At 47.2% G+C, this 11026-nt stretch overlaps 1 pseudogene; it reads right to left on the bottom strand.

Annotated features, from left to right (window-relative positions):
* Nucleotides 1-229: 229 nt before the first annotated feature.
* Nucleotides 230-2416, bottom strand: LOC138085584 (bone marrow stromal antigen 2-like; annotated as a pseudogene).
* Nucleotides 2417-11026: the final 8610 nt, after the last annotated feature.

The raw sequence follows: 11026 nt of genomic DNA, 5'->3' as shown, positions 1-11026 counted from the left end.
GGAGTCAGAGGCAGACGAATCCCAGGCTCTGCCCCAGCCGCACCAGACTCTAGGGACCCTCCCAACTCACTGAGCCCTCCCGGTCTCCAGATTCTACTCCTCATTGCCCAGACCCCTGTCCTGCAGGCAGGCCACCTCCCCAGACCCTGACCCAGCCCCAGCTCCCAGCCCCTCCGAGCTTTCTTCCTTCTCGAGACGCCCCCTTCGTACCTGCCGGCTTTCTGGGACCTCATTTCTTCAGACACTTGCAGCTGATGAACACAACCGGGGTCGTCACCACACCGCAAGAAACGAGGAACAGGTCGAAGAAGCTAGAGGCGTAATTCTCCGCTGAGTCCTCACTCTTTCTTCTGGAATAGAAATCGGGGAACTCAGGCTGCGGCTTCCTGGGCTCCAGGAGATCTGCGCTTTGCCCTTAAGAATCTCCACTCCTCCCCCAAGTCGCTGGGCAGGAGAGTGAGCAGCGGCCACCCCAGGGTTGCGTGACAGATGAGACGAGGCTGGGGCTTAAACTTAGTGCCCTGAGCATCGGTGGGGGAGGGGGCGGTGTTTCTGAGCGGATGGGACTGGGGAGTCGGGGGCTGGAGTCAAAGGGGCGTGTCCGGGGCGTGGTCTCGCACCTTAATTTCTCGGAAAGGTCTTCCAGTTGTTGGTTCAACTCTCCTGGTTGCCAACTCTCCTGTTTGAGGGATGGGGTACAGATTCAGGGGCCTCCTCCACACAGTGATCTCACTAAAGCACCTGACACCCAGCCGGGACATCACGTGACTTAGCGCGGTGTTCATTCATCCCCAGCTGGGAAACCCGGCTCCCGGCTCCCCAACCCCAAATGGAATCTGGCCCCCCTTCCTCTCGCCTGATCACAACCCAGGGACCCTCCCTCCAGGCTCTCAACACCTGGCCTGTCGCTACCCCCCTCCCCCAGCCCCTCGGCGGAACCCTGGTCATCTGCTTTTCTCACCCTGAAGCTCATCCACTCGTGCCTGATCCTTCTTCAGAGCGTCCTTCAGGGTCGCCTGGGTTAGAGGGGAGGGTCAGAACCTGGACTCCTGAGCCTGGGTGCTGGACCCCTCCCTGAGCCCTGGGGTTAGAGGCACTCAGATGCATACACACTTCATTTCCCAGCCATCCCTCCTCCTGCCCCTCAGCCTTCTACCTTGAAGAATGTGCACAACCTCCCACCTTCCCCGGGACCCCCGTAAGAGTGTGATCCTCTAAATGGGAGTTTTGAAGGCCCCCCAGAAGAAAATGTGGAGGTTCCCCATGCCCAGACTCTAGGAGAAGTTTCCAGATCCCCTGGGCTATAGCCCAATAAGATTAAGAGTTCCTTCTATAACCAGAAACAAGGGGCTGGGTTTGGGAAGTGAGAGTGATGATTTCAAAACCCAAGTTAGATGTCCACAAGAGTTTCAAGGTCCTCCATAATTAGAACATACGTGAAAATTTCAAAGGCTCTCAGGATGCAGTGGAAAGAGCTGGGGAGGACCTGTTCCCAGCCCCTAGAGGGGATTTCTGCTCCCCAAGATTGGCCCAAGTGGTGTTTCTGGATCCCCCCATTTAAGCGCCAGAGTTTAAGGATCCTTCAAACCCTAAACGGACACTGACGCCTGTAAATGTGAGTTTTAAAGCTCCCCCCCAACATACACCAGCACCCCGGAGAGAGTTTGCTGCTGCTGCTGCTGCTAAGTTCCTTCAGTTGTGTCCGACTCCATGCGACCCCATAGACGGCAGCCCGCCAGGCTCCCCCGTCCCTGGGATTCTCCAAGCAAGAGTACTGGAGTGGGTTGGCATTTCCTTCACCAATGCATAAAAGTGAAAAGTGAAAGTGAAGTCGCTCAGGTGTGCCCGACTCTTAGTAACCCCATGGACTGCAGCCTACCAGGCTCCTCTGTCCATGGGGTTTTCCAGGCAAGACAACTGGAGTGGGGTGCCAGAGAGAGTTTGCAAGTTCCCAAACCTTGGTGGTGATAAAAAGGACACAGTTTCCAGATCTATCTTGATCTCCACAAGACCCTGGGAGAGACCTCCAAGTCTGGGGCTCTCTCAAGGGGCTGCAATGGCTTACCACAGTCTGTTTGCACGTGGCAGCTTCGGCTTCCTTCTCATGTAAGACTTCCTGGCGCTGGTGTAGCTGGCGCTGCAGGTGTTGGTTGAGCTCCTGACACTCCTTCTGTGCTTGGAGGCCGTCCACTCAGGCCTTGCTGTTGGCCCTGACAGCGAAGTAGATGAGGGGCACAAGCAGCCCCACCACCGCCAGGACCAGCAGAAGCCCCAGCCACAGCGGCAGCTTGCGGCCACACAGCACTGACTCACTCACGTCTATTTCTTTGTCTGCGGGCATCATGGATTCACTCATGTCCTTTTCTTTGGTGAGCATCATGAACTCACTCATGTCCTTCTCGGTGGTCGTGGGCATGGTTGTGCAGTGAATAGAAGTAGCGCCAAATTCAACTGCTGGAACCTTTATGGGCCAGGACTCCCCCTGATTAGCATAATAGCGGTGGCGGCCAATGAGAAGCTCCAGGAGGATCCTCTGACTTGGCGATACTTGAATGGAGCCTGTGCACCCAGAGGGCAGGCAGGCTTTCAGTTTAGGTTTCAGTCTCCTTTTTCCTTTTCCCGGAAAAAATGGTGGGTTGCTTTTGCCAAATTCTGGCCTTGGGGCTTTCTTGGTTGCATGCTGGCCAGTTCGATCCTGTGAGAGGGGCGTGGGGCTCCTGGGACACCCCATGTCAGGTCCTTGCCCTTCTCCTACATGTTTCTGAGCGTGACCATCGCAGTTACTGAGCAGCGGGTGCACGCCAGCTCTGTGTTTTTCTGTATCACAAACGGAAGTGGCAGAGGGCTTTTTTGGGGGCCCAAGTCCCCAGCTGGGAGAAATGAAGGCTGAGACGTGAGTGGTGACTGGGGCGGTGTTGTGTCTGACTGAGCAGACTGGGTTTAGAATTCAGGGATCTCCAGACCTTGCTGGGGTTCACTTAGCGTCTCTGTCCCCTGCCGAGCGGACCTTAGGAGGCATGGAGGGTGTCAGATGTCCGACCAGAGCCTGCAGGGAGGGGAGAGAAGCCCTGGACCTCCCAACGCTACTCAGACTGCAGTGGTCCTACATGGCCACCAGGGGACGCACCAGACAACAGACAGCCACCCAGGCCCCTGTCCTGGCTCCAGGCAGGAACTTGCTCTTTCTGCCAGCATCTGTCTCTACCACCACGGGACTGCAAAAACCCTCTGAACTGTAACTGAACATGACCCTAAGCGGCCTTCCCAGGGCAGACTCCTCCCCATATCTTCTGTTTTAGGTCCTTTATGAAGTATGGAGATAGTAGTATCTAATACCCGTTCCTGAGGTGTTTTTTAACAGATGAAAACGCCCATGCCCTATGGGGTGTCCCAAGGAAACCCACTCCCCTCTCACAGGATCTTCCTGGCCAGCATCCAACCCAGAAACGCCTAAGGCCAGAAAAGATGGATGATGTTAATCCCTGTGATAAGCACCCTTTGACCTCCTCATCAGCCACTCAGAGAATTGTGAAGAAGCTGATCCCATAATCTGTGCCCAACATCCCCTCACCCTTCCGGGAGTTCAGGAGTTTTTTGTGGGTCCTGAGCCACCAGCTTCCTTGGATGGCTCTGGAATAAAACTTTCCCTATTCCAAATTCCAAAGTGTCCCTGTGATGGGTCTCACCGTGCACTGAGCACATGGATCTGTGCTAAGGGAACCTCAGTTCTTCCCTGTGTAAAGAGGGGTCAGAACAAGAGTGGCCTCGTCGTCAGGAGGGGCCGGTGAGGAGTTCTGAGCAAAGTGCTTTGGCCTCCAGGTGTTGTTCAGTCTCTCAGCTGTGTTCAACTCTTTGTGACCCCATTGTCAACTACAAATTGGCACTTACCAGAGGCACTGTCAACTAGTGAACAACAAAAGCATTTGCCATCCGCCTCTACGGAGATGGAGCTCCATGCTGCTACATCTCCTGACCTTCAACAACCCCTGAGGATTCAGGGTGGAGGGAGGCGCTCTGTGCTCCAGGGAATCTGGTGGCACAGGTCTTTAGATAGCTGGATGTTTTTAGGAACCGATTTTATGATCTCAATCCTTGCATCTCCTCATAGCTAGAGAAGCACTAAATCCCTTCATGGTGACATCAGATCCTCGTGACTAACAAGAAACCTTTTGTAAAATGAGTGCTTCATGGGATTGAACTCCCCCTTCACCAAACCCTTGTATATTGACTTTCCCTCACTGCCACGTTGGAGCAGTCTCTCAGAGCTATCTGAGATGCTGCCTCCCAGGCTGCCGTCCTCATTTTGCCCCAAATTTAACTTCACTCGCAACTCTCAAGTTGTACATCTTTTTTTTTGTTGTTGCTAAGTAAACAGTTATGGCGACCACGAAGGGACCCAGAGTAGACTTCCTCACTTCGACTGGACTCCACGAGGAACCGGAACTTTGGTACCAGCAGTGGCCCCTTGCACCCATCCGCCTCCTCAGGGAGTGCCGACAAATCTGGGTAAATTTCTCCCGGTTCTCGAATCTCCAATATTGATTGAGATTCTGAGTTTTATTTGGCAGTGGAGCAGGTTACCTGCCCCCTCCCGGTAGGAAAGATACTGGGGTGGGGGGGTGGGTGGAACACCCAGGGCATACCCACTCATGGTCTAGACACTTGAGTGGAGCTCGGTTGGAAGATACCAAGAAATTCCCACCCAGTCAAAAGATACTGGGTGGAGGGCTGGCTGAAAGATGCCAGGGGAATTGCCCACCCAGTGGAAAGGTACTGGGTAGCAGGGCCTGATTGTGAAAAAAATCAAGGAATACCCGGGGCTTGGCTGAAAGATGCGGAGGTCGTTCCATTGTGGAGGACTGAATGGTCTTGGCTAAGTGGTTAAGTAAGAGGCTGATCTGACACTTTCCCTCAATTTGACTGCCATTATAGGATTTGTCAGGATAAAAGTGAGGAAAATATATGAGAGCTTTGCTCTGAAGAAAAGGGAGAAGTCTCCTCCCGGCTGGTTTTGGTTTTCTCAGGTGACTGAGAAATTTGCGGGAGTGGTGAAGACCTAGTCCTCACACCGTGCAGTGGGCCTGTAGGGAAACCCACCATTAATTAAACGCACATAAGAACTGGCCATTCAGCGACCTGAACAGCATAGTGGTCTTAGATTGCCGGAGGCAGAATCCAAGACGCGTAAGATGAGCTGAAATGACTCTGGGGTGACTCCTAGAGGAGTTAAGCTCACAAGCAGCACATAGGCCCACTACACAAGTTCACTAGTGATTTTTATCCCTGACAAATTCAGCTCAAAATGGGAAACAGAATCTTTCAAAAACAGAAACAAAGGGATGTCAGAAAGCCAGCCTCTGACTAACACTCCAGCCAGATTCATGTACAATACGTGCGGAGCTCATACATGCAATTACCTAGTTAATTGGAGAAATTATACTAGAAGAGAGCTCAACCTAAAATGGCCAAACTGGGGTTCTTTTGATATTCCAAAATTGATATTTTTGCATGCACAATTAGAAAAGGCCTGCTATGCTTACTTTGAATGGTTTCTAGAAGCTTCTAAAAGAGGAAATGATAGAGTAACTCCTTCACAGAAAATAAACAAGAAATTGCTTAAAACTATATCAGAATTAAAAAGGCTGCTAGCACTGACTCTGGTGGGTCACAGGTCTAATGGAACTGGGAAGTCGTGTTTGGCATTTATGCCTCTTGGCTTTTGATTTCTGGGCATCTCTTTGCCTTTTGTTTCATTTGGAGTGTGACTGAAGTTCTGGTTCGGTTTGGTTTTGTTGGTTTGGTTTGAGCACACAGACAGCTGTACAAACTGCTCAAATTAATATGGGAATTGCTCACCCAGAGGTTCCACACTCCACCTGGACACCCAGAGTTTCCACACTCCACCTGGAAACCCCTTGGGAAAAATTTTTTTTTGACTGGTCAATCTAAAGCTATGATCCAGTGACAAGAAAAATGGCCTAAAAATATTGACCTTTATTGACACAGGATGGAAAAATGGACTGAAGCTCCCTTAAGTACAGGACTTCCTCCTGTAATCAACATACTGGGGCTGATCAAACTAAGACTTGCACTTCCCCAGAAGGACAGTCCCTGCTGGCACCAATCTGCCCTTGTTATCAGGACCAAGTTGAGCCCTATCTGGTCTAAATTTTGGCTATGAAATGATGGTCACAGAAAAACGATTTTTGACAAAGTGATCGCAATATTCTTTAGACTCCAGAGAAAGCTTGAATTAAAAAAAAAAAAAAAATCTCTTTAAGAATTCTGGCCCTGAGGAAATAACTCCTATACCTTTAGACCAGAGCTGTCTGATCACCAGGTGGCGCTAGTGGGTAAGAACCCACCTGCCAATCCGGGACACATAGGAGACTCAGGTTCGATACCTGGGTTGGGAAGATCCCCTGGAGAAGGAAATGACAAACCACTCCAGTATTCTTGCCTGGAGAATCCCATGAACAGAAGAGCCTGGTGGTTTATAGTCCATGGGGTCGCGAAGAGTTGGACACGATTGAAACGACTCGGTACATAGGCACATCTGGGTCACTTATCTAGACCATCTCTAACTCCTGAAACCAAAAGGGAAAAGAACGGGGAACAAAGCCTTTTAAAATCTTGTTCCAACCATTTTCTTACAACTAGTATTCATCACGAAGTTTGGGAAACAAAGCTATAGGATCGCCTGTGTCTATGTGGATATATGTATGTCTTAGTGTGTGTGTTTGTATTTTTGGATAATATTGCTGATTGCTGAGATCAGTTTGTAAATGAGCTCTAATCTAATTGGCCTAAAAGAAAAAAGTAAGTGCTTGCAAATCAAACAATTCTAAATACAAGAGAAATTAACCTAAATGAATTTCAGGTTCATGTGAACTGGGAAATATTCAGTATTAAATACTTGATATTAATCTTTGTTTGTTAATCTCCCTAATGTAGACATGTCTATGAGTAGTTAACATTAAAGCAGAATATTTTCATTGTATCTAGGTTTAATATAAGTTAAATATTATATCTGTCACAAGTTTGTCAGCAAGGAAATTACCTTGAGTGAAGAAACTTCTAAAAAATGTAAATGAGATATGAGCCTTTGGATAAACTCTATTAAGAATAATTATGCTTTAGGAATGTCTGTTTAAAATAGCCTTTCCAGGTAGAGATAACTTGAACTTCTAAGGGTTGTGCTAAACTAAGTGTTGGAAGTCTATTGAATAGCTAAGTCATTTCCAAATATAATAAGACTTTGAAACATTTACTACTGAACAGTAATTTCCTTTCACAGAGAAACTAAAGAGATTTGGGATTTTCAATGAATGATGTTTGTTTTCATCCTAAATGTTCTCTCTAAGAAAGCAAAGATTTTAGAAATTATCACTGGTATTTATGCTCACCAATGTATAACGCGTGAATATAAAAGTCAGTTCTTGGTTGCTTAAGGGAAGTAGGAAGTGTGTTTCCAGTAAAGAAGGTATGAGGAATGGAACTGCATTTTGTGAAAGGAAAAGAAAGCAGGCCTGACTTATAGGCGGCTCGTTAGGATGGAAGAACACAGTCATGGGTGCAGAAAGCGATGAGGTTTGTGAAAAGTGAACCATGAGCAAAGAGTTTTGTACACAGTAAGGACTAAATTTAAAATAAAGTTAATTAAATTTCCCTTTTAAACAAAGTGCTAAGTTGCTTCAGTCGTGTCTGGCTCTGTGCGACCCCATAGACGGCAGCCCACCAGGCTCCGCCGTCCCTGGGATTCTCCAAGCAAGAACACTGGAGTGGGTTGCCATTTCCTTTTCCAATGCATGAAAGTGAAACGTGAAAGTGAAGTCACTGAGTCGTGTCCAACTCTCAGCGACCCCATGGACTGCAGCCTACCAGGCCATGGGATTTTCAAGGCAAGAGTACTGGAGTGGGGTGCCATTGCCTTCTCCTGTATATACACTGCTGCTGCTGCTACGTCATTTCAGTCATGTCCAACTCTGTGCAACCCCATAGATGGCAGCCCACCAGGCTCCCCCATCCCTGGGATTCTCCAGGCGAGAGTACTGGAGTTGGGTGCCTTTGTCTTCTCCTTTAAACAAAGTGCCTTGGTGCAAAAAGTTAAATATAGCTTTTCTCTCTGTTACGAATCTTATCTTCAGATATTGAACTGCCTTTCAGATTTAAGTTTCTGTATCTCTTAAATAATCTGTTCTGAAATCCTTTATTGTTCCTTTGGCTAGCTCAGTTCAGTTCTGTCACTCAGTCGTGTCCAACTCTTTGCGACCCCACGCCAGGCCTCCCTGTCCATCGCCAACTCCCGGAGTTTACTCAGACTCATGACCATTGAGTCTGTGACACCATCCAACCAACCATCTCATCCTCTGTTATCGTCCCCTTCTCCTCCTGCCTTCAGTCTTTCCCAGCATCAGGGTCTTTTCAAACGAGTCAGTTCTTCACATCAGGTGGCCAAAGTATTGGAGCTTCAGCTTCAGCATCAGTCCTTCCAATGAATGTTCAGGACTGATCTCCTTTAGGATGGACTGGTTGGATCTCTTTGCAGTCCAAGGGACTCTCCAGAATCTTCTCCAACACCACCATTCAAAAGCATCCATTCTTCCAGCACTCAGCTTTCTTTGTAGTTCAACTCTCACATCTCACATCCACATACTTCAGCCAAGTGAATAACTGTTGTTTCACAATGACCTATAATCTTATCTGACTGAGTGTTCTAAACCTTTTTGGTATTTGTTGGCAAAACTTCCCAAATCATTCTAATGAAGAAGATCCCTAGCTAACTTTGGGATGCTTCAGAGGGCCCCTGAAACATCCTAAAGAGAGATATTACACTAATTAGGTTCATTTTGTACACAGAATTACATGGAGAGTATTGCCAAGTGAGTAATGTCTCAGGTTATATTCTACGGTAAGTGTTACTAATATAGATATCCTAGAAACTGTATGCTAAGTCACTTCAGTCGTGTCCAACTCTGTGGGACCCCCTAGACGGCAGCCCACCAGGCTCCCCTGTCCCTGGGATTCTCCAGGCAAGAACACTGGAGTGGGTTGCCATTTCCTTCTCCAATGCATGAAAGTGAAAAGTCAAAGTGAAGTCGCTCAGTCGTGTCCGACCCTCAGTGACCCCATGGACTGCAGCCTACCAGGCTCCTCCATCCATGGGATTTTCCAGGCAGGAGTACTGGAGTGGGGCGCCAAGTGTTCCTAAGATATGCTTGGGTAAAATATTATCAGGCCTAATTCTAGTTACTATCTCAAAATACTGTCATAGCACTAACCAAGTTTTGCAAAAATGCTTTGACTTCAAGAAGATTTATAGAAGGACTTTTGGATAAATACCAGTTTCTGAACTGGGTAAGGATTCTGATGGAAAACTTGATGACTTCAAAAGGTTAACAAAATGACTGAATGATCTGGTGAATATGTTTATAACTGTGATGGTTTCTATCTGAAAAAGTACTGATTTAAATCTGTGTTTTCCAGCTGTAAGAAGAAGAAGAAGAAAAAACCTTCCCTTCAAACTAATTATGACAGTAATTTGGTAAAATTATATTTTATAAACAAATTGAAACATTTATCTTTTCTCTTTGTCTGAACCCTCTAGAGATTGGATGCTCTTCGTTTCCAGTAACCTTATTAGGTAACTTAAGATTATCTAACAGGAACAGAAAACTCAAGGAATTTTGGAGACCTTTCTTTAGAAGGCATCATTACGAACAAAGCTAGTGGAGGTGATGGAATTCCAGTTGAGCTGTTTCCAATCCTGAAAGATGATGCTGTGAAAGTGCTGCACCCAATATGCCAGCAAATTTGGAAAACTCAGCAGTGGCCACAGGACTGGAAAAGGTCAGTTTTCATTCCAATCCCAAAGAAAGGCAATGCCAAAGAATGCTCAAACTACCGCACAATTGCACTCATCTCACATGCTAGTAAAGTAATGCTCAAACTCTCCAAGCCAGGCTTCAGCAATATGTGAACCGTGAACTTCCAGATGTTCAAGCTGGTTTTAGAAAAGGGAGAAGAACCAGAGATCAAATTGCCAACATCTGCTGGATCATCAAAAAAGCGAGAGAGCTCCAGAAAAACATCTATTTTTGCTTTATTGACTATGCCAAAGCCTTTGACTGTGTGGATCACAAGAAACTGTGGAAAATTCTGAAAGAGATGGGAATACCAGACCACCTGATGTGCCTCTTGAGAAACCTGTATGCAGGTCAGGAAGCAACAGTTAGAACTGGACATGGAACAACAGACTGGTTCCAAATAGGAAAAAGAGTACATCAAGGCTGTATATTGTCACCCTGCTTATTTAACCTCTATACAGAGTACATCATGAGAAACGCTGGGCTGGAGGAAGCACAAGCTGGAATCAAGATTGCTGGGAGAAATATCAATAACCTCAGATATGCAGATGACACCACCCTTATGGCAGAAAGTGAAGAGGGACTAAAAAGCCTCTTGATGAAAGTGAAAGAGGAGCATGGAAAGGTTGGCTTAAAGCTCAACATTCAGAAAACAAAGATCACGGCATCTGGTCCCATCACTTCATGGGAAATGGATGGGGAAACAGTGGAAACAGTGTCAGACTTTATTTTTTGGGGCTCCAAAATCACTGCAGACGGTGTTTGCAGCCATGAAATGAAAAGACACTTACTCCTTGGAAGGAAAGTTATGACCAACCTAGACAGCATATTCAAAAGCAGAGATATTACTTTGCCAACAAAGGTCTGTCTAGTCAAGGCTATGGTTTTTCTAGTGGTCATGTATGGATGTGAGAGTTGGACTGTGAAGAAAGCTGAGCACCAAAGCTTTGATGCTTTTGAACTTTGTGTTGGAGAAGACTCTTGAGAGTCCCTTGGACTGCAAGGAGATCCAACCAGTCCATCCTAAAGGAGATCAGTCCTGGGTGTCCATTGGAAGGACTGATGCTGAAGCTGAAACTCCAATACTTTGGCCGCCTCATGTGAAGAGTTGACTCATTGGGAAATACTCTGATTCTGGAAGGGATTGGGGGCAGGAGGAG

Source organism: Capricornis sumatraensis, chromosome 9 (genome assembly GCF_032405125.1).
Source record: "Capricornis sumatraensis isolate serow.1 chromosome 9, serow.2, whole genome shotgun sequence".
In the NCBI taxonomy this organism is placed as follows: Eukaryota; Metazoa; Chordata; class Mammalia; order Artiodactyla; family Bovidae; genus Capricornis; species Capricornis sumatraensis.
This window is presented reverse-complemented; position numbering and strand designations above follow the sequence as displayed.